The sequence below is a fragment of the Passer domesticus genome, chromosome 2 (genome assembly GCF_036417665.1).
Source record: "Passer domesticus isolate bPasDom1 chromosome 2, bPasDom1.hap1, whole genome shotgun sequence".
Classification (NCBI taxonomy): Eukaryota; Metazoa; Chordata; class Aves; order Passeriformes; family Passeridae; genus Passer; species Passer domesticus.
The window spans coordinates 100910431-100931617 of record NC_087475.1 but is presented as its reverse complement, the minus strand read 5'-3'; the positions used below and the strand labels follow the sequence as shown (position 1 = coordinate 100931617).

General features: G+C 37.4%; 1 long non-coding RNA gene across 2 annotated transcripts; it reads right to left on the bottom strand.

Annotated features, from left to right (window-relative positions):
• Positions 1 to 8776: 8776 nt before the first annotated feature.
• On the bottom strand, positions 8777 to 20225 carry LOC135295566 (uncharacterized). Of its 2 annotated transcripts, none has more exons than XR_010357691.1 (5): positions 19992 to 20225; positions 17179 to 17299; positions 15405 to 15532; positions 11859 to 12078; positions 8777 to 9615 (listed from the first exon to the last, which is right to left on the bottom strand). It is a non-coding gene; the product is annotated as an uncharacterized LOC135295566 (long non-coding RNA). The 2 variants fall into 2 exon arrangements; XR_010357690.1 differs by having other exon boundaries at positions 17179 to 17275.
• Between the last annotated feature and the right edge of the window lie 962 nt (positions 20226 to 21187).

Sequence of the window (21187 nt, the reverse complement as noted above, 5' to 3'; positions counted from 1 at the left end):
AACCAGGCTTTTCATATTATAACCTAATTGTGAGGCATGCAGGTTTAAAATGGGGAATCAGGGTCAGTATCAGAAGATAGTAAACTATTATAAAAAGTTTTTACAGAACCCTATATTTGTTTCTGAATAATGATCCAATACTCTCTTAATTTTTAGAATAAAGTAAATGATAAACTGCTGCAGTTCAGAGTTACGGTGTGCATGTGTGTGACTGCTTGTGGACATCGCTTAGCAGAACAACAAAATTTGGACTTTTTAAAAATTGAACTGTCTTATGGTTTGACTGTTACGAATCAAATATTGGCAAGATAAATGCTTTTTAAAAACTGAAACTTGTTGCATCTTTATTTATGCCATAAATTTAGACATTTCTTTGGAGAATCCGTCTCATCCCCTGTTCAAACTTATGTTATTTGTAAATATATTTGAACTTTCAGTTGTATCAGTAATTCAATTTGTTATTCACTTAAAACTTATGTTTTAACATTTTATTAGGGAGAGGTGATATGTACTCACAGGAAAATAGGTAGTAAATTAAAATTAGTGTAAATACAGTTAAAGAATTATTGATAACAGAGAATTGGGCTGCACATGTGTTGCAGGGGAGTTGCAGGGGTGTTGTTCTCTGCTGCAGGGGCTCAGAAGGATCCCTATGGCCTGACAAAACCATGCAGGTCATACAGAGGGGGTCACATCTCAGGTCACATTTCAGGTCACATCTTGGAGAGCCAGCCTGTTCTACAGCACCCAGAAGGTGCCTCTGCGAAGGGAAGAAAGGAGACCAAAGAGAGAACATTGCATCCTCTTGGCTTTTTAGGGCCACCAATGAGCAAAGTATAAATCTAGATTCTTACTGCCCATGTGATGGAGACTGTAACTGGAGATCACAGTTCTGGATAGTTTAAAAGAAGGGCAGCTATGTCCTTAATGATTCCTCTCAGAGAGAAAGAAGTCTTCACATATAATCCAAAGAGGAAGATGAGAAATAAACCATCATATAGAAATTGAATCAATGCTAAGTCTAGACTCTGTAGTTAAGAGAGAACTGAATGTATATTAGGTAAAAGGCTGGTAATTCCAATGGTCTGTCCATCTGTTTGTTTGGAGGGTTTTTTTTCTTTTTTATCTAACTTCCTCCCTTGTCTCCTTCCCCATCGTTTTGTTGCTCTCATTTCCTCTCCTGCACACATCACAAAAGATACCTTGTGCTACCTAAGAACACAAAATGTTGCATTTGCTGTTGCATTTGCTATTGCATTCTGTGAGTAAAATCTAAAATAACTTCCTAAAATGTCTGAAATAGTGGTTAAATGAGGGAAAAGAGGGGGAAAAGATCGCTATAAACAACTATGGAGACACGGGCCAGATCTTATTGTACATGTCCAGGAGTAAAATGGGTCTTTAACTGCTGTGGAAGGCTCCAGTATTGAACTACCTGCTCAGTTTGTCCATGAGCAGAACATCTGGGATTGGGGATAGGCTTGCTGGTTGTTTTTTGTTTGTTTGTTTTTTTGGTTGGTTGGTTGTTTTGTGTTTGTTTGGTTGGTTTTTTTTGGTTTTTTGTGTTTTTTTTTTTTTTTTTTTTTGTGCTTGCTTATCTAAATTTGATTATTTTTCTCTAACTACTTGCAAGACGTAAATTAGACAATGGGATGCATTTTGCCATTCTTGTTTGTAGCTGGTCTCAAATACAGCTACTGCAATACAGCTGTCTTCTTGCAGCTTGTGCTCCTAGCTTCCTTATATATTTTTCCATGATGTGAACAGTCTTCCTACCTGATTAGACATTTTTAAGCTCTTTCTCTCAAGTCAAGTTCTGTTTGCACCTATTGAAGACTTGAGTCTAATTCTGTAATATTACCTGTTGCTTGGAGTCTGACTCCCTTAAGTGAAAGAACAACTGTAAGGAACCATTTCTGTCTAGTGACTGGGCAGAACCTTATCAGTTTTCTCCAGAGAGCTTCTAGTATATTGTACATGTATTTCTGAAACATTATGGTTTTCCCAAATGCTTTTAACTTTTCTAATTGCTGCCAGAGCAAAGAATTTGAATTTGGGCAACAACTTTGCCTTGTAATTCTTGTGTGGAAGAGATAGTGAAGAACTATTTCCCTGTAACAGTCATGACTTTATGGGCCACTATGATAACCCTTCTTGGCTGTCATTTTTCCCAGATAATAATCTGTCAGCCTTACCTAATATCCACTGCTTTCTGGGTGAAATATCCTGGTTTGTGAGCCAAAGTGCAGTATACCTGCATCACATAATCACAGGCTCGTGAAGTAGCCTGTGGCATGTACTCTGACTTACACCTGGAGTTTATATTTGACAGTGATGTGTATAAAGACCTGATTAAGGTAGGGGGGAAGCTGACTAAACAAACACAGAGTCAATGAATTCATCTGAATATAATTTTTTGTGTTACTGAAAAGCCTCATAGAAAAAACCCCTCAATGTAGGACTGCCATTCCTGACCATCAGGCAGTCAGAAAGAATAGTACACTGAAAAGTTTATCATAAAAACTAGCATGCACAAAAATATACATATGCAAGCACTTAGTGTAGGAAAAGCCCTGGCAAGAATCCTAAAAATGTGTTTATGGAATCATTACAATAGTGAAAATGTCACTGAATATATAGTTAAATCAGTGAGAATTTAGAAGACAGAAAAATACTTGAACTTATGTACATTGGGATTATTTGCAGAGCTTCTATCATAGCTGCAGTGCAAGTACACCTAGATATGAATATTCACTTCTGAGTCTGAACCACAGAACTGAGCGTGTAGGAAAATTATATTGAAGGGAAATATAAGATTGTTAGTAAGGGGGATGATGTAATATTGTGGCATAGTTACAAAATAGTGTTTTACACTTCTCTGAGTGTACCCTGGCTTCTCAGTGGGCCTTGCTCTGGACAGAACCTGTTGCTGGGGAATAACAGGGGAACCTTTCCCAGCTGTATTGGCTTGTCCATTTGGGCACCTGTGAGACCCCTCACTGTGGGAGGAGGAGGTCTGTCACTAGGATTCACCTCAGGGGACTTGGAAATGTTATTTGTTTTATCCTTTTCACATGTGCTAGGAAAACCGTAGAAAGAGTAAGATGCTCACGTGCCTAGATCTATCTTACACCTTCATCCTTCCTTGCCTGCACTGAAATCCCTTCTATGTCAGAGATTCCATGTCTATTTCAATCTCTGAGAGCCTGCTGCCCTTATCTACACTGAGCTGCAATTTTCTATCCCCAACAAAACAAATGGTTGTAAATTGTTAGAAGGAAAAGACAACTTTTTCCTTGTGTCTGAATGCCACAGATGCCACCAAGTGAAGGCATCAAGCTTACCCTTCTTGCAGAAGGACTAACTAGGCACTCTGTGTCTTCTGGGTAAGAAATAGAAATACTCTGCATTCTTGTCCTTGTTGGTCTAAAATAGGCCATAAAGGAAGATATTCCAGGCATGGTGTTTATAAAAACCTGGAGAGGACTCAGTGGAACTTAAATCTTTAGATGGTTCTTGAAAACTCATATCTGGCACAGTCAGGGTAAATTTGAATTACACTGTATTGACTGTAGCTGAAACTCTGTGTTACATGTGCTAAGGGCAGACAGATGATAGAAGGCATGTGTGGTTAGTCTGAGGAAATGAAAATACTTTTATGACATGATTCCTTTTGCCCTCTTTCTGTGAAATGGGTTGAACAAACTGAAATTTCTTTGTCTCGTGTTATAGAATTGTAATATAGTGGTGGATGTGGAAGAGGTCTTTCTCTGGGAAGTTTCTGTTGTCTTGATAGCTGGATATTAACATAGGCTGTTAGCATAATAAACCATCTGTGAGTGAAAATATCTGTGATGTTAATTCCAAATTATATATAAAGGAGTGGCATGGTAGGTAGGTGCTAAATGCTCCATGATGGAGTCATAGTCTAGACTGTTTGATGATCATCTCCAAAAATTGTGCTTTTTCTTAGGAGAGAAAATCCTATGCATTCTTACATAATAAAAAAGGTAATCTTTAGAGTTGTCTTCTAACCCAGGTTTTGAAGATATGCTTATAAGCAAGAAAAGAGTGAGGGAAAGCAATCTTTTTTCTGAAGTGACAAGTGACAACAGCCCTTTTTTTTTAAGTCCACTTTCCCATGGATCTCTTGTCCAAGTGGTCTTACACTTTCCCAAAATAATTTCCTCTGGCTACAGACCAAACACAAGAACTTAAGGCAAAAAAATGTTTCTTAAAAAAAATGGCTGAAAGGGTTGCATGATAAAAAATGGAATTGTATTTAATGATATTGGTTTAGCAATTAGGGCTAATAATTATGTCTTAAAATCAGATTCTGATTTTTGTATGGGTGCTATAGATTTTTCTTCTATCTAGAAGTGTACATACAATATGAAGGAAATATCAGATGGAAAGATGTCAATGGTATGTCAGACTTGTTCCCAGCCACATTCTAATAGTGCTCCATTCTGCCATTAACAGAACCCCTTCCCAAGCTCTCTGGTGGAAGGAAGTGGCACAGTTCAGGGCTTGCTGTCCTCACCACTGTTTACTTACATGGGTACAGCAGCAGGTCCAGTAAACGCCATAGGGTTGTGTAACCCTTTCATTCCATTATTTTGCTCACTGTCTGTCTGTCACAAGTGTCAAATACTAACTTTACAGTGGGCAGAGGCTGCAGCTGTTGCTGATTTCATCAGCTTCCACAATAGTTGCATCCTCACTACAGACACATGCCAGTGGCAAAGGTGAGATTTATGTTTGGGGATTTTTTGTTTTACAATAATGCCTATACTCCTTAGGCTAGATTAAGTCTTCTTTGTTCATTGCCTTGTACAAAAAATGGTAATATGAAAAAAACATCCCCTGGGAATTTAAAAATCTTGACACATTTATTAATCTAAATATCTAAGAGCACAGCAATTGTACTCTTTTAGACTTGCTACAGAGTGAAATAAAACACCCACGTTCCAGCCACTATTTTCTTGCAGCTGGGGAAGGACGAAGGGAAGGATCTCGTTAGACAGCAAAAAAGGAACTTATTGTTAGCTACTGATTGAACTAAGAAGACATCCAGCATTTAGATTTCTCGTCACAAAATATTGGGTGAAGTTGCATGTCACTGGACTGTAGTCTCTGTATATCAGGAATGTTAACCATCAAAACAGCAACAAAACAATTATTTTGATTAGTTGCTGAATCTCACATAGAAACTTTGTTTTTTGGACATCCAAGTGGACACAAGATTTCTTTGCTTGGATTCTCTTTGTCTTCTAGGGTTAGATTTCATATGATCTGTAGCTTTGTAGGAACGGCATTCGTATCCCTTTCCCACATGTGGAGGGAAAGATGGACAAATTTTGCTGTCTCTCAGAGCGCACTGTATTGAGGAACTGCAAAAGTAAATGTTCAGCAGCATCAACGCAGTGTCAGACTGCTGCATGTGTAAAGTGTAAAACATGGAAATGAATCAGGTGGCACTCACACTTGCAAAGCTTTTCTCACATCTGTATGCCATGAGTAGACTCGATTAATAAAAGTGTGAATGGGGTAGAGAGGACTTAAACTGCTGATTACAAAGGACATTCCATTATCTAAGATGGCACGCGCATACATTGTGGCTTAGAGTAGTTTGTTCCATATTTAAATAGTGTTCTCTTAAAATGTATCATGTGGGTGTTTGCCTGAGCTCCTGACAACAAAATTTCTTACAAATTACATGTTTTCTGATAGATACATGCTACTTTCCATTTAAATTTCCTACAGATGTTATCTTTGGATTCAGCAATGTACTAATTTGGGCATAAATATATTTTAATTTTTAACAAAGGAATTAAGCCAGAGGTGTGGTTGTTTTTTCTCAGCCTAGGCCATCCATATGATAATATAACAGTCACTTGCAAAATGCCACAAAACCTCACATAGACAAGTGATGGTAGTAGGATTAATTTGTAAGTTTTTAGGTTTTCTTCCTTTGTTTTTTTTTTTTTTTTTTTTTAATTGTTTTTTTTGTTTGGTTGGGTTTTTTTGATGAGTTTTTTTTTATGGTGTGGTGATTTTGATATATTTTTTTAATTGATTCATAAAGTAGATCAGGGTCTGTCACTTTACTGAAAACAGATAACAAACTGAAGGAGGCATTATGACATATTTCACAGATCTGAGCATCTTTCCTGGGGATCTTTCAGCAGTTGCAAGGCACCACTGGGGCACTATCAAGGAGAATCATCATGAATAGGGCATTGGGGGTTTTCTTACAGCAAGGAGGCAGACACTGGAAGAAATGCTGTCTGCACAAGCTCTTGGAATTGTGCAGCCACCTTGACTGGAAGGGAAAATGTCTGCAACTCATGCAATCCCTGCCATTTCTGGCAGACTTATTTTGGTGGGAGTTGTGATGCAGGCTTTTGTACTGGAAGGAGACACTTAAATGATAACTTTTGAATGTGGTATTAAAAAACTTTCAAATAAGTAATTGTTCAGAACAGCTATTCCCAAAGCATCTTGCTTACTTTAAAAATCTTCTGGGACTTGTGTTCTTATTTGTTTGTTAGTTTTTCTTGACTCTTCTCACATTTTCTTCACATTTCTCCCCCACCCCCCCAAAAGATTCAAAACTACTCTGTAGTATAGCAGAAAGAAAAAGCAGTTGAGGTGCTTCCTTTTGTCTAAATACCAGTAAAAGTCAGTGGTGTTTATGCTCCAAAACCAGTTAATTATTTTAAAAATCCTACCTAAATAAAGCTGTCTATCACCTTGGTTTTTCTGAGTAACATTTACAGAGCCTGCACTGTAATAGAGCATCTCTTCACTGACAGAGGAGGACAAAACATTTTTAGATATCTAGTTTGAAGGTAGGGGTCAGTTAGAGCAAAAATAAGCAGTATTTTTCACTCCAGTGTCTGTTGGATGAATGTAGTTGAAGATGAAGCTGTGTTACCAGTCAGCTAAATGCTGGTAGCCATGGATAGAAGCAGCAGCTAATTGAAATTAATAATTCTCTTTGTGCTAGACAGTCTTGTCCAAGAAAGTAAAAGGTATGTGGTAACAATGAGTATAACTACATTTCATTTTTCTTGTGAGGTTACTGTTACTGATAGAGTTATGCCATTAGCTGTTTAATTGCAGTATTAGAAATTCAGCAGGGCATGGTGTGAATGAAGCAGTTTCTTTATATGCATAAGTGACACACAGGAACTTCATTCTTGCTGTCTTTCAAAATTTCTCCTTCATTGTATGCTTTCTCTTGGAGCAGAGATTTTGAAATCTGTCAAAGGCATCACATACTGGTTAACCGTCAGACTCAATGATCCTAAGGGTCTTTTCCAATGTAAATGTTTCTATGAGTCTATCCTATGGTTCTGTCTAAGTTCTCTGACAGGTTTCCACTTCTCAGTCTGGCACTACAGATCCAAAGTGCCTATTCAAACTCTGTGTGTAATGCAAGAGATCAAATACTTGCCACATTAAATAAAAATTTGACAAGTGACTTGTCAAGTTATAGAGTGGAATCCTTTCATCTTGGCACTCTTGAATGGATTTTGGACCTAAATATTGACATTTTGATACTGTGCATCTACAGAAAGGAGTAAGTGAAAATGAAACAGAGCTGAAAAAATGTCTTGGTCAGAACTTTGCTCACAAAAACTGTGAAAGAAAGCATTTCATAAATATATGCTAGTATAGGTAAGGTTTTGTGTTCAAAATAAGTAGTCTCTTATTTCTGAAGTTTTGTATTTGAAACACTTTGAAACAAAGCTTTTCAGATAGGAAAAGAAACCTACAAAATATTTGGAAGTATGTTTTAGAAACCATTGTTTTGAAAATAAATTAAGCAAAAATAAATGAAACAAAAAAATCCACATCATCATTTTGATTTGCTAAAAATTGAAGACACACATTGTTTTAGATTGTTATGCTGTAACTTTTTTTTAATTGCCAGCAACTGCAAAAGGGATCTGTACAGCCTTGACCAGGAGTTCTTAGATCTGTATGAGAGCTCTCTGACACAATGATCTCTCAGGTTACTACTTCTGTGTTGCACTATGTTTCGATTACTGGGATGATGCTACCGACAGTTACAGACTCCATCTTGGCTGTTCCTCTGTCTCTCTGAAGTCAGAGTCATATGGTGGTAAAATTATAAACAGGAAAGGAATTAAATAGGATTTTGATTATTTTGTCCCATGGATTTTTAAAGGAAGTAGCTATTGAACTATTTCCACAAACTGATCTACCCTTTGAATTTCATGTAAATCCTGTTTTAAGAGCTAAAGTGGAATATGAGTTTTTCTGGTTATTTTGCACGGAAGTCAGCTTTACATTCATTATTTTATTACATGCAGTACTCAGCTGCTTCTGATCACTGACATTAGACAAACTGTTCAACTAACAGATATTTTCAGTTTAAATATGAAATGAAAGAGAAAATCTGAAACAGAGTTTCTTCATTTTTTTCCTCATTACAGTATTTAATTGCATCCCTCATTATTTCTGACAGTGTTTAAGCTCCTTTTTGCTTTACCCTGTGCCTATAAAAATAAAAGTAGCAAAGTACCTTTAAAATAAAACAAGCAAGACAATTGATTTAGGAAAAAATAGAATGGGGTGCCAAACCAAACCCCTGTATTCAAATGCACCTACATAATGAGAAGTCCACAATGAGACCTTGAATTTTGTGATCAAAAATCAAATATATGGTCTCACAATTGCATGTGAAGTTCTAATATGGTAAAAGCTCTGCTTGAAAATACTTTCTAAAGGCTATGAGAAAAGACTTACCTAGGAAGCACGGCCAAAATTTAAGCCGTTACTTAAAATGTGAAGTATTTGGCAACAAGAGATCATATTAATCAAAAAAGATGTCCCAGTTCATTATTTTTGCTCTGAGAAAAACTTGGTTCTTTGTTTAAGGCTACTCAGTGTACCAGCAAACAAGCATTATAGAAATAGAATCAAAATGCATTTCTTTCCTTAATCGAATAACGTAGCACCCTAAATAAATTATTAACATTATTTTACAGCCATGTGAAATGTGAGATATGATCTGTTAATATATCAAATTGATGCACCCCTCCCATGCAAAATCAGCATATTTCTGTCTGGGTTGAAACTGGCACAGTTGGCCCAAGTGAATGGAAAGCTCGGGGGCTTTGTTTGTTTATTGCTGCTGTGCAGCACAGTTTCCACTGGACAGCTGTGCTAAACTGATGTAACCTCCGGCAGAGCTGGACATACAAATGGGCAGACACGCTCAGATTCATTGGACTGTACATCCAAGTGTTTTAATCAGAGCTTATTAATCTAGCTGAGCATCAAGCCCTCCCCTCTCCTTAGCGCACACCTCTAATGATCCTGTCATGCTAGGAAGCAGTTTGCTCTTCTTTGCCCTCTTCCTTCCCATAGTACAAGTACTACAGATTCGAGTCTTCCGATAATTTGTGGTATGTAGGTCTCCCTTCCCTGGCCAGTCCTTTCAAAGTGAGAAATGTTTCTTTGCTGGTCTCTGGTGCTTGCTTCAGGGAATGATGGATATTCAGAAGTATTCTTTGGATTCTCAGAGATTCAGCTCTGTTCTACTGGATTTGGAGGATTTGATTGCAGTAAGAGCCATGCCTGTGGAAAAGCAAACAAACCTCAGAGGTAATTTTTTAAAGCGGGAGCACCTTTGGAACAGTAACACAAGCTCTGACAGGGTGGGCGCAGAAGAAGAGGAAAGAAGGGAGGCCAGAGAGATCCATGACTAATGCAGCAGTAGTCCAGACAGATCTGAATCTTATGACAGATTTCAACTATGCCATGGACTGGCTTGACTCTGATCCCACTGAAATCAGACTTCAAAGAGGGAAAGAAGTGTAGCACTGATTGATTTTATAATCATTCTACCTTTCAGTCCTGTTCTAATCAAGTGCTGGAGTGTATTTAAAGCATCCACAAATTGCTTTTAGGAGTAGCTTACTGCTACTGCTGGCAATAAATTCATGAAATAACATACACTTCCTGTGCCTTTTGTGTGCCAAGTTTGTGCATGTCTGCATTCAAATACAGACGAAAAATTAAATTTGTTTGGCTTAAGCAGTTTTCACTGACAGCATAACTCATTCCTTTGAGTTCCTGGATAAGCTGAAGCTGAAACTATTTGTTCTTCTTTCAATGCCCAGTTCCTGAAAGCTGGGGTTAGAACTGGCTTGCTTCATATCAAAGTTGTGCTGAGACACACCGACAGCCAAGGCAAATAAGCTGTCACTTTCCCAATCCTCCAGTTCAACCACACTTTAATATAAGACCTTGGAGAAGGACTAGACTTAGTTGCAGATAATACTGGAAATTCCAGATGACTTTCAGTAATTACATGAAAATGGGTTTCTTGACACTATTTTTTGAATTGCCTGATATTTGACAATAATAATTTGTCTATATAACCTTCCTTTTTCATGTTGGAAGTACTGATGTCTTGCAATAATGATAATTGCAGTGAAAACATAGTTGTAAGATTAGAACTAGTTTTTATTGAACACGTATCTATTTTATCTTGACAGCTAATTTATAACTCAGCACTTTTCCAGGACCAAGAGAGCATCAGTCCTGTTAAACGGAGACTCCTTATGACTGATAGGAATGTTAATTAGCCAGTTTAATTTGCAATTGCACCAATACCAAATACAGCTTCATTTTAGAGGAAAGTGTGAAGTTTTTAATCCCGCCTATTGATTAAATAGGGTGACCAGGAAGGAAACGTGGGAAGACTTCCAGCTTAAGAATCTGTCTTTTAAAAGCGTTCAAAGATTTTTGCAAGCACATCTAGTAAATATAGGACCAGTTCTGATTTACAATATGATTAGTGCCATTACTCTGGAAGCATGAGTTGGTCATAAAAACGTTACAAATAATTTAAGTCCATGTTCCAAAACTGAAACATGGTTGAAAAAGAAAAATACACATAAATGAGAGTTCATCATTAGAATGTCCTGTAGCTGGATTACTCTTCTATTGTTCTCGACAAGTATATATAATATATGAAGATACTAAGCATGCTTACCAGCTTGTTCATGTGTAATTAGTGTTTTAATGTGCCTTAGTTTAGGACATACTTCAAAGAGCACAGTTTTCAGCAGAATCAGAAATGTGTATCACTTCAGGGTGTATCAAGTCAGTAAGAAGTATCAGCTGCCACTTTTGAAAAAGTGGGCAGTATAGCAGATGGAGGCACAATTTTGAATTTCCTGGATTAGTACTATGAGTGTACAAAAAACCACTATTTCCAGCCTCAAATCCTGCATCTTCTATGCTTACTTATTCCTTCAGAAAACACCTTTTAATGACTTACTGCTTCCAGTGCATTGAATACACACTTTTCCTTTGATAGTGCAAGTTTTCCAAAATACCAAAGCAATGTGAGAGAAACATCATCTACATGTTTTGCCAAACAGATTGATTTTGGCTACCCATGTAAATTTTCTGGATCCTTTGATCAAATACTCCACCTTGTTGCAAATTTGGAATTCATGCCAAATATAGCATCCAGCAGTGAGATAAGACTGAATTGTTTCATGTGAACTACAGCAGAGTTTTAAAATTCTTGTTTGTGATACATATTTTATATATACTGTTACAAGTGTTGCTCAGATAATCAGAAAATACTGTGGTTGCTTTTGGACTCAATCAACTTAACATTCATTCTCACAAAGATATTTGTTCCAATTCTGGTACAAGTACTACTGCTTCTTATTTCATAAGTGCGTGCAAATACATATTTCTAGTTTTTGTTATTATCCAAAATGTTAATAGTTGGTGAAAATTATATTTTTACTGGGAAATGATGTTTGGATATTAGAAAATAAAAAGCAGACAGGGCTTACCCACTGAAGGCAGTGGGACTTTTTCTGAAATTTCCATTTAGTATGTCTGACAGAAATGGGCTTCATGCTGTTTCAGTTCCAAAAACATTGTTAGGAAACATGATATCTGATAGTTTTCATCAGTCAGGAATACTCAGTACAGCCAGATTACCTGTTACTTAAGAAATCTTAATTAAAAAACAAACAGGTGTAAAAAAGTGCTCCCAGGATTGGAAGGATCCTATGAGAAAGAATAAGAAAGATTAGCCAGCATGTTCAGGCAAAACAAAAAGATGGGTAAGATTGTATTCTATAAATACATTAGAAAAAGTGCTATTTAAGCTAAGGGAAATGCTGACACAAGAGCAAGTAGATACAAACTATTTCTGTACTGTTATTCTGGATTTTAAAATGTTTCTGATTCTAAAACAAATGAGACTCTATGAAGCTCTCCCCTAAGAGTAGCAAGAGCGAAAACACCAAAAAAAAAAACCCAACCCCCAAACCAAAAAAATTCTTATTTATTATAAGCAGAGCCATCATATGAAAAAGATTATATGGCATGGTTGCCTACAAAAACAAGGGACTGAACTTAATGACCCAAGAGTCCCTTCCAATCTGCTGTTCTTAATTAGAGGTATGAGTATCATGGGAGCTCTTCTAGCCTCCAGCCTGTTCCTGCAAGATACAAGAAGATTTGTGCAACTTCCCACTAATATCCCTGAAAATCTGCAGATCCCCACTGACATATAGGTGATATGGATTCTTGGATCAAATTCTAGGGAAGGGTTCATGATCCCAGAAGAAAATTCTGTATCTGGCTTCTGTTTTCCATCTTGATTTTGCACCTTCTGTTTCAATTCCTGAAACTCCCTTCTATTCATTGCTTCATTTTTCTTGTGAATATAACATTTCTTATTGAATAATTAATTAAGTACTCATTAAGAATACATTTATAATTAAAATTCATATGACTGGGGATAGTTTTACATGCAAAATACTTGTCACCAAGACCTGAATCTTCTTGTCACTGTGAAATCTGTGCAAGTGGAGTGTTCAGTGGCTTTCACGCACTTGAACCAACATTATAATTTTCATTACTGCAGGTCAAGTCTTGTGCCATAAAAAATGTAGCATATACTTCTCATAGGACCAGTGGGTAGAGATGTTAAGGTAGCCTAAGCTTCCAGTGTCAGTGGGGAACAACTTGTAGTGGGAACCTCTGAAAATGAAGTTCTTTATCCGGTAGTATCATAGAGAATGGCACAGTTGCTCTTTATGGAGCTCCATAGAGCACTAGTTTTTGAGACTGAATCCTTATCTTACCACTTACAGTCACTTCAAAGTCCTCATTTAAGTAATTCCTTTACACAGGATATAATCTGGTTATTTCTGCCTCTGTTGCTTCACCTGTAAATCAGGGCAGTGTGTTGAGGGCTGCACATACTTGCAGGGGCTATCTGGAGTCTCTGATAGAAAGTCCTACTTGTAAATGATTATGAAAAAGGTTTTTCCTAGAAAACACGTATTGCATTCCAAGTTCTAACTTGCTATGATGGTAGATGGGAATGGAAAGATTCCTGTTAATTTGGCTGGTAAACTCCAAAGACTTCAGTTACTGCTTTCAACTATTCAGGGGTTCTCTAATGTGCTGTTCTCACAGGGAAGTTTGCCAATGGCAATAACCTCAGCAGTTCTTACTGTTCATGAGCTTGCTGCGTGAAAGCCATGACCTCCAAAACTGAGAAGGACCCATTTGCTCATGCCAGTAGCCATGCCAGGTCTGCCTGCCAGGCACCCACTTCCAAGAGAGAAGTATGGTACCAGGGTCTGAAAGGAATACAAGACAGCCTTCAAATGCTGAATGAAGAGGACTGAAATGTTCTTAGCTCTCTATTCTGAGTGGAAAGGATTTTATTCTGGTATTTTACTTTGGTAGTGTTTTATCTTTGTACTGAGAATAGTGTATTTCTTCCTATTCTGGACACTGTAATCAATAATCCTGGAATTTTATTGCATTTAAAAAAAAACTTTATTAGGACAAACCTCTGCCTTTGATATGATTTGTGCCACTGTTTAAGTTTTTAAATTTAATCCTGACAATTAAACCAATGAAAAATACATAATGCCACTATTCCACTCTGCACTGCAGAAGATAGCTGAATGTCTTATATCTGGAAGTCTAAAACACAACCACTTATCTGTGGCAAGCATAGACCAAGAACAAACTTGCAAGAAGAAATCTGCAGCTCTCATCAGATATAGGCCAAGATGTTTCTTTTGCCATGGGCTTGCAAACTCTGCAAGCACTTTTTTTACTCAAAACATTGTGGCGGGTGAATGGAAAAGAAAGATATTTTATCCAAAGCAAGTCAGCCTGAAACCCCTGCTGCCTTTTAGCTGTGAAATGGAAGAAGTGATTTTCATTGTCATGTGCCACCCAAAATGCTGATTTTCTCCTTGGTCTTTTCTCAATATTTTCTGTATGCATGACAATTTGCAGTTTCTCAGAATGTTTCTCAGTACATTACAAGCAACAGCAAATGCAAGTTACTTAAATTTAGACATTGACACGTTTTAGAAAGGCAAACTGTGTTCTTTTTCTAGTAAATAGATGACTGAGCTCATAAGTATCAGATCACCTTTGTTTATGCAGAGAACATGGGCAAAGTCAAGACTGTGTCTGTAAGAGAAGTCAGGAGAGTCTCCTTGCTTTATGATGTTCATGCTCGTATTCCCCATTTAAAACCACTATAATCTATATTGCTGTTTATCTTCAGGGACTGTCAGCCAGTTTAATTAGTTGATTTTTAAACAGCATTGGGAAATGGAAAATACAGTATATGCATTGAATATTGTCATTTGGTCTGAAGGATATTTTAGTGTATGTTTTGAACAATTTGGTTTTTTTTATAGATATATATATTGGCTCTGTCTTGGTCCCATTGCCAGTGCAAATAATTTTGAATTTAATTGAAAAAGTTCTGCTTTGTTCTTTTACATTTAAGATAGCATATTTTTTGTGTCTGTGGGAGTCCTAAATTCCAAGGTCTGCTGGCTTTTTTTCCCCTTCCTCATGACTTGCAGGGTATATGCATTGCAATGAAGTTTTGGAGGAAAGAAAATCTGCCCATATAAGGAAACACATGGAAAGCCATTCTGGAAGCATAGAAAGCATAACCATTTATCAAACAAAATCTGTTGTCTTAGAAGGCACTTTGAGTTTACTTCTTTTTACTTTAGAGTTTGCTAGTTTGCTTCTCACAGAGGTCACCGAGCTTTATTATTTGGTGAAAATGGGTGGTTTTGAGATCTTTTGATTTGGTCAATTTGAAATAAGAAGTTAAAATCATTAGCTGCACTTCCATCTCTTCAGCTGGCATCTAAGAGCAGTCTTAGGCTGACATCTCAAAGGGATGAAATCCCTACTCTGATCCTTTTACTTTCTCTATGACATCTGGATTTTCATTGCATTGCTTGTAGGATATTCAGCCTATTTAAAACACCACTTACTGAGGTCAGCAACTCTGATTACAAAGTCCCCAGTCAGGAAGAAATAAACATTACCTCAGCATCCTTCCACTCTTACACAGGGACTCATCATTAGAGATGATAAAAGTTTCAGAATATCCATGTAGACTCATCTGGATTCTCGTGATGTAGGTAATCAGGGTATCCTCTTCCTGTATTTTTTCCTTTTTTCATTAAAAGAATATTAATTTAATCTGCAAGTTATTCAAGCAGCTTTCAAACATATTTATAGTTCCTGAAGGTCTTTGCTACTGTTTGTCTTGACTTGTATGTTAATTTGTCAATTAACATAAATTTTGATTTTATGAGCCACATTATGAACAGTACAAAATAAACGGTAGGGATTTAAAATTATTTTCTGTAATTTATACAGGTAGCATAATCTTTTGAGAAGGTGGCAAAATCTTAATTCCAATTTAAAACAGTTTAAACTCATGAAGATTGTTGCCTCCATTTCACTGGTTTGGAAAAACACACTGATGAGACTGTACCACTACCTGCTCAACATGTTAGTTCCAGACTTTCCTGGCTGCTATTCAGAAACCCTATATAGTTCCATTTCCACTTAAAGTTAGTATTAACAGTGATGAATACCTTACACTTGTCATTCTTAAAATTTCAGATTTTTTTAACATTCTGGCAATCCCTATACCTGAGTCTCAAAAGCAAGCAACTTTACATTGCCTTGTATTCCAAAGCCTTCAGTACTTGCCCTTTGAGGATTGATTCTCCCTCTCTTGGTGGTACAAACACAAGGACTAAGATGTCTTAAAATGGGACCCTCAAAATGAATGGACATACTTTGGGAAAAGACATTAAAAGACAACCGGATTTACTGTAGTTATCTGTATTTACTGTAGTTATTAGAAAAAAGCAAATCAGGAAATTGTCATTCCTTATACTGTGATTGTTGTTATTCCTTTCCTCACATGAAGCCAAATGGAATCTCTGAGAGCAAAGACAATTATTTTCTGTTTGAGTCCAAGAGCTGGTGTCTGAGGCATGTCAGAAATATGTCATCGGATCTCCTTTCTCTGTACGATCCAAAATATGCCATCAGTATTCTTCAGATTAGATATGTCAAAATGCATAATGATGCTGACCAAAACCAGAATTCTGTAGTCAAATAAGCTAATCTATAAGCTGGTGATCTATTTTTCTTTGCAACCATTATCCTATTCCTGCTGGGACACCAGGTAGAAAGTGGTCTATTGAAAAGTAGTACCAGAAGAAGTCAGATTACTTTCTTTGTACTCTTTTAGGGTGTTGGGGGAGACAGATAGGCATTGGCTTGTTTTGGTTTTTTTTTGGTAGGGGTGGGGTGGACTGTTAGATTTTTGGTTTTCTTGTTTGTTTTTGAGAGGCAAAAAGGCAAAAAAATTACAGTAGATGAAGCACAATATTTGAAGGGTGCATGGATTTTAGATCAGGACTAGGTTCTGTCCCTACCATTCAGAGTACAAGCAGAGTGAGGCTGGGTCAATCTGCACCCACGGGGGTGGAGAAGTTCTGTGTGGTGTTTTCAAGTGTGTATCTGTTTGTGTTACGTAAGGATGAAAGTCTTGGCAAATAGTCTTGTGTGTGTCTTCCCCCTGTATAAATAACTTTAAAAGCTTTTTTGAATAAATCAGGATTGATTTAATATATAAAGTCCTTGAACACTTTTCAAGTGTTTTCCTATAAATCTCTTGATTTCACAACCTGTTTATGGTGATCTCTTACGAGGCCAATTGGCTGCAGTGAGAGCTTCACTCAGTGCCTGTAGATGCAATATATCTCTTCACTGTGAGAAAACAGCAGTAAGACTTACCAGCACACTATTGCAGCTTCTGTAAATGAAGTATCTTTTCTACCCCCACTCTCTTACTAAGGATAAGTTTTCATCTTTTCTTCAAACCAGGGAGAACCTGCAGGAATTTGATGGAATGGATCTGTATGAAAGAAATCTGCATTTGTTACATTGCATGCATTACCCTGTGTGATTTTGTGAATGGCGTTTACCTGCATGTGAGAGTTTGTTGGAACTGTCATTTAAACTCATTTTACAAATGGAAAAGTGCAGACGGCTGTATGAACCTTGGGTAAAACCTCTGTGCTGTAGTTTCTCTTAGGGCCTCAGATTTTCCTAGACTTCCTCAGTTTGAGGCTATGGAGAGAAGGAAAACTTTTTTTTTGAATGCTCAAATGAATCCATTTGATAATGTTCAGCCTTAGTAACCAAATCCCTTTTGAGAATGAAAGAAAATTAAGTTAGATGGTTTCATTGCCATAGGGATGAATCTGAGTTAATATATCTTCTTTTCCAAGGTGTAGCACTGTCTTAAGCCAGTCACTCATGGTGCACAGTAACTTGGCTACCTCTGGGAGTGCTGCTCAGCAGGCTGGCAGCCAAGCAGAATATAGTGTAGACATTAAATCAAAGGCTCCTGTGTGAGGATAGCAACAAATTTCAAATAATCACCCTCACTGAACTGGAATTTGGTTTCCAATATGCAGAAGAGTACTCCTAGCCAGTATATTGGAGGAGAGGTCTGAAAAGGAAGGAAAAGATTAACTACAGTTAAAATAAAAGGAAATCCAGGAAAATGCTAGCTCATTTCTCTGAGTATAGCAACATAGATGGTTCAAAATGGTGATAATTGGTACTATAGAATAAAAGAATCTGCACTAAGTCTAGTGAGAGAGTGTGTGTAGTGAAAATGACAGAATACACCAAAGTTGAAAGAGATTCTCATGGAATCTCAGAAAAAACAACTAAACCAGATGGTTTCTTTCCTTTCCCTCAACAAATAGCCTGTCCCTCTACCAATGCTGTTTCCAGTGAGCACAAAAATCAGTGGAATCCTCTCCACCTGGCTACAGCCCTTTACAGTTTGAAATATTGCTACTTCTCTTCACTTTGGTTTTCTCTTCACCAAAGGAAACAATTTCAGCTTACTCAATTTTTCCTCATAGGTCTTGCTGTGTAAACCTCCACTTGTTCTTGTTGCTCTCTTCCAGACTGTTTCCAGTAAGCTCCCGTGTCATTCATGCATGACACTTGAAGTTTTACCTGGGCCTCACCTCGAGGCCAAAGGACTAGTTAATGTATTTTAAGTACTTTATTATAAATTCCACTATGTTTTTTATTTGCACTAGTTTTAATGTGAGGAAAAAGAAGCAAGTGCTTTTGCAAATAAACTAAATTTACTTCATATTCAAACTAGCACTCATAGTGAAAGGAAGGAAATGGGAAAGACCTAACAGAAAGCTTAACAGAAGCTGTGAGTAAGGAGTGCTTTCCTCCCACAGCAACAGTATAAGAGAAGAACCAGGAAAATGGCAAGAGAAAGAGCAGCAAATTAAAAGTGAGGTTCTCTCAGCTACAGGCAGCACAAAGACCAAGATTAAATAAAAAAGGTCATGCCTTGCTGTTAGACCTACAATTCAGTTACTTCCTCTAATGTGAGACTCCTATGCATCATACAACAACTGCTAATTCAAATGAGGTCTTGGGTGTTTCTAAGTAGGATTAGGAGGTAATAGAGGCATTCAGCCCTGCCTGGATCTCCAGTCACTGCTTGCATTCAAATCAGGCTAATTGGAGGGAACCTCGTTAATTATCAATTTTTAACTGTGCAGTGATTAAAAAATGTGTTTTGGCTGGCTTGATGTGGAAAGAAAATAGAAGGTAGAGTGAGGATTAAAGAGGGATCTCAAGCAGATCAAGAGAACCAAGTGGTCAAAAGGGCTTACTTCTCTGGAATATGGAAGATGTATTCACTTTGCCATGACTTAGACATCATGGCAAAAAGGGGGCCATGTATTGTCCATGCAGTAGCTTTAGCAAAACTCTTCAAATGGTTTACCTCATGGTCACTGTGGGTACTTTTGTCCAGCACAGTCTTTCCAAGGCTTTACTGTGGCAGCATATTTTGCTGTTTTCCTTCAAAACAGTGTTTTAGCAAACATGAAGAAAGTATTAAAAAATAAAAGCTACAGAAGGAGATCAGGTAGAGCAGAGAAATGTCTTAATTTGCCCATGAAGTACTGATCCATAACAACAGAGGCTTTGAACACTGAAAAGTTTTAATGCCCTTATTTCTAATCTAGTGCAGTGCCTCTGTGGAAAGAGAATTCTTAAGTCTGCACTTTATTCTGGCAAGTTGGACTGAGGCATTGAAGAGCTTTTTTGTAAACAAGGGTGTCAGATCTATTTCTTTTCCCTGACTGTTGAATTATTGAATTCTGAAATTAATTGTCTACCTGTCCAGTGATGTAATGCTTTTCAGACAATGCATAATTACCTCTGCAGGAGGAATAGAGCAGAGCATTATCCCCATTCTCCCATGTGTTCTCATTTCTCAGCAGATTTGTAAAAGACTACAGCCTTTACCAGCGGTAGAGTGAAGCACACAGAAATGGGTCACTCATGGCAGCGCTAACTGCTTTTTCCAACAACATGTGTCATTGTGAGAGAGTGAATACTTCTCTGAGGGAATATTTCCTTGAGATTGATTATTTGGTAACTGTAACAGTTAAAGCAATGTGCTATTTATCATTGTTCTTCATTAAACTGAGAGACAGGATGTTCATTAAAAAGAAGAATGCTTCTTCTATATTGAAAGAAGTAGTAATTCATACCAACTGCTTGCATGCTAGATTTCCACAGCTGTTGTGCTCAAAGTCAGGGGATTCAGTGGGAATTGTTTCTGAACAGCACTCAGGTGGTCAGATTAGTCTCCAAGGTCCTGTCCTGAAGTGTTGCACTGCAGTTGTTTCAGTAAAAGTAACTCATGTTAAAAAGTATGTGGATATTAAGAAGAGGACAGTGGGCACACCATTCCATCTGTTTCCTTGGACACAGATCCTGGTTGACATACATAGAATCCCTGGGGACTTTGACCCTGCTCCCACTGAAACTTGGCAAGAAGTCAGCCCTGTGCTTCTTCTCAGTCCTCAGCTTGCTACCTTCTCTAAATATCCCAGTCCAACATGAAAACCTGATTTGGTTATTAAACCTGTGCCAAATTAAAAAATCCTGTGTGAAGCTGTCCTTAGAAGGCTGCAAGATCTGATGAAGGGGGTAAAGATTGGGTTTTCTATCCTCTTAGCCTGGCATGTGAAGCTGTTTCTTAAAGAATTTAAACTATGTAATTGAGGCTCTTTGTTTTGTATTTTTCTTGAAACAGGACTAATATGGAAATTTAAAGATCTAAGTGGTCCCTTCTGAAAGTTTCTAACATTGCTGTCAGTATAATTTCTTTTTATAAACAGAACTGTTCAGTTCTAAGAAATAAAGTATTCAAAGAATGCACTCATAAAAGATTACGCATACAATGGAATTTTTTTAGCCTCAATGGGAACAGGAGACTGTGAGAAGTGTTTGTGTGCAATGAACATAATGTTTGAATCAATTTTTAAGCTGTTGCTAATGAAGCACCACCACTTGAATAAGGGGCTACAAGGCAAGCATCTTACAGATGCACAACGTATCAGTTCCTGCCTGGCATATCAAGACCCCAGGGCTTTAGATTGTGAAACACGTGTTCAAAAAGAACAATTCTAGAAGGGGAAGAGCCTGAAATGCAGCTTGAAGTGATGTGAGAGTTAGTCCCTTAGCTCATGTTTTGCGTAGTTTCATCATATGATTTGGCAGTTCTGCAGAGCTGATGTTAAATACATCACATGGGAGTGTAAAAGAGATACTTCTGAGCCTTGGACAAGTGACAGACCTCACAGAGAAGAAGTTACATGACAGTTCCTATCTGTTCCACTTTTGTAGTTTAACTTTTCTTTCTTATGTATTCTCCAGTCTGTTTCTCCCATCACATAACTGA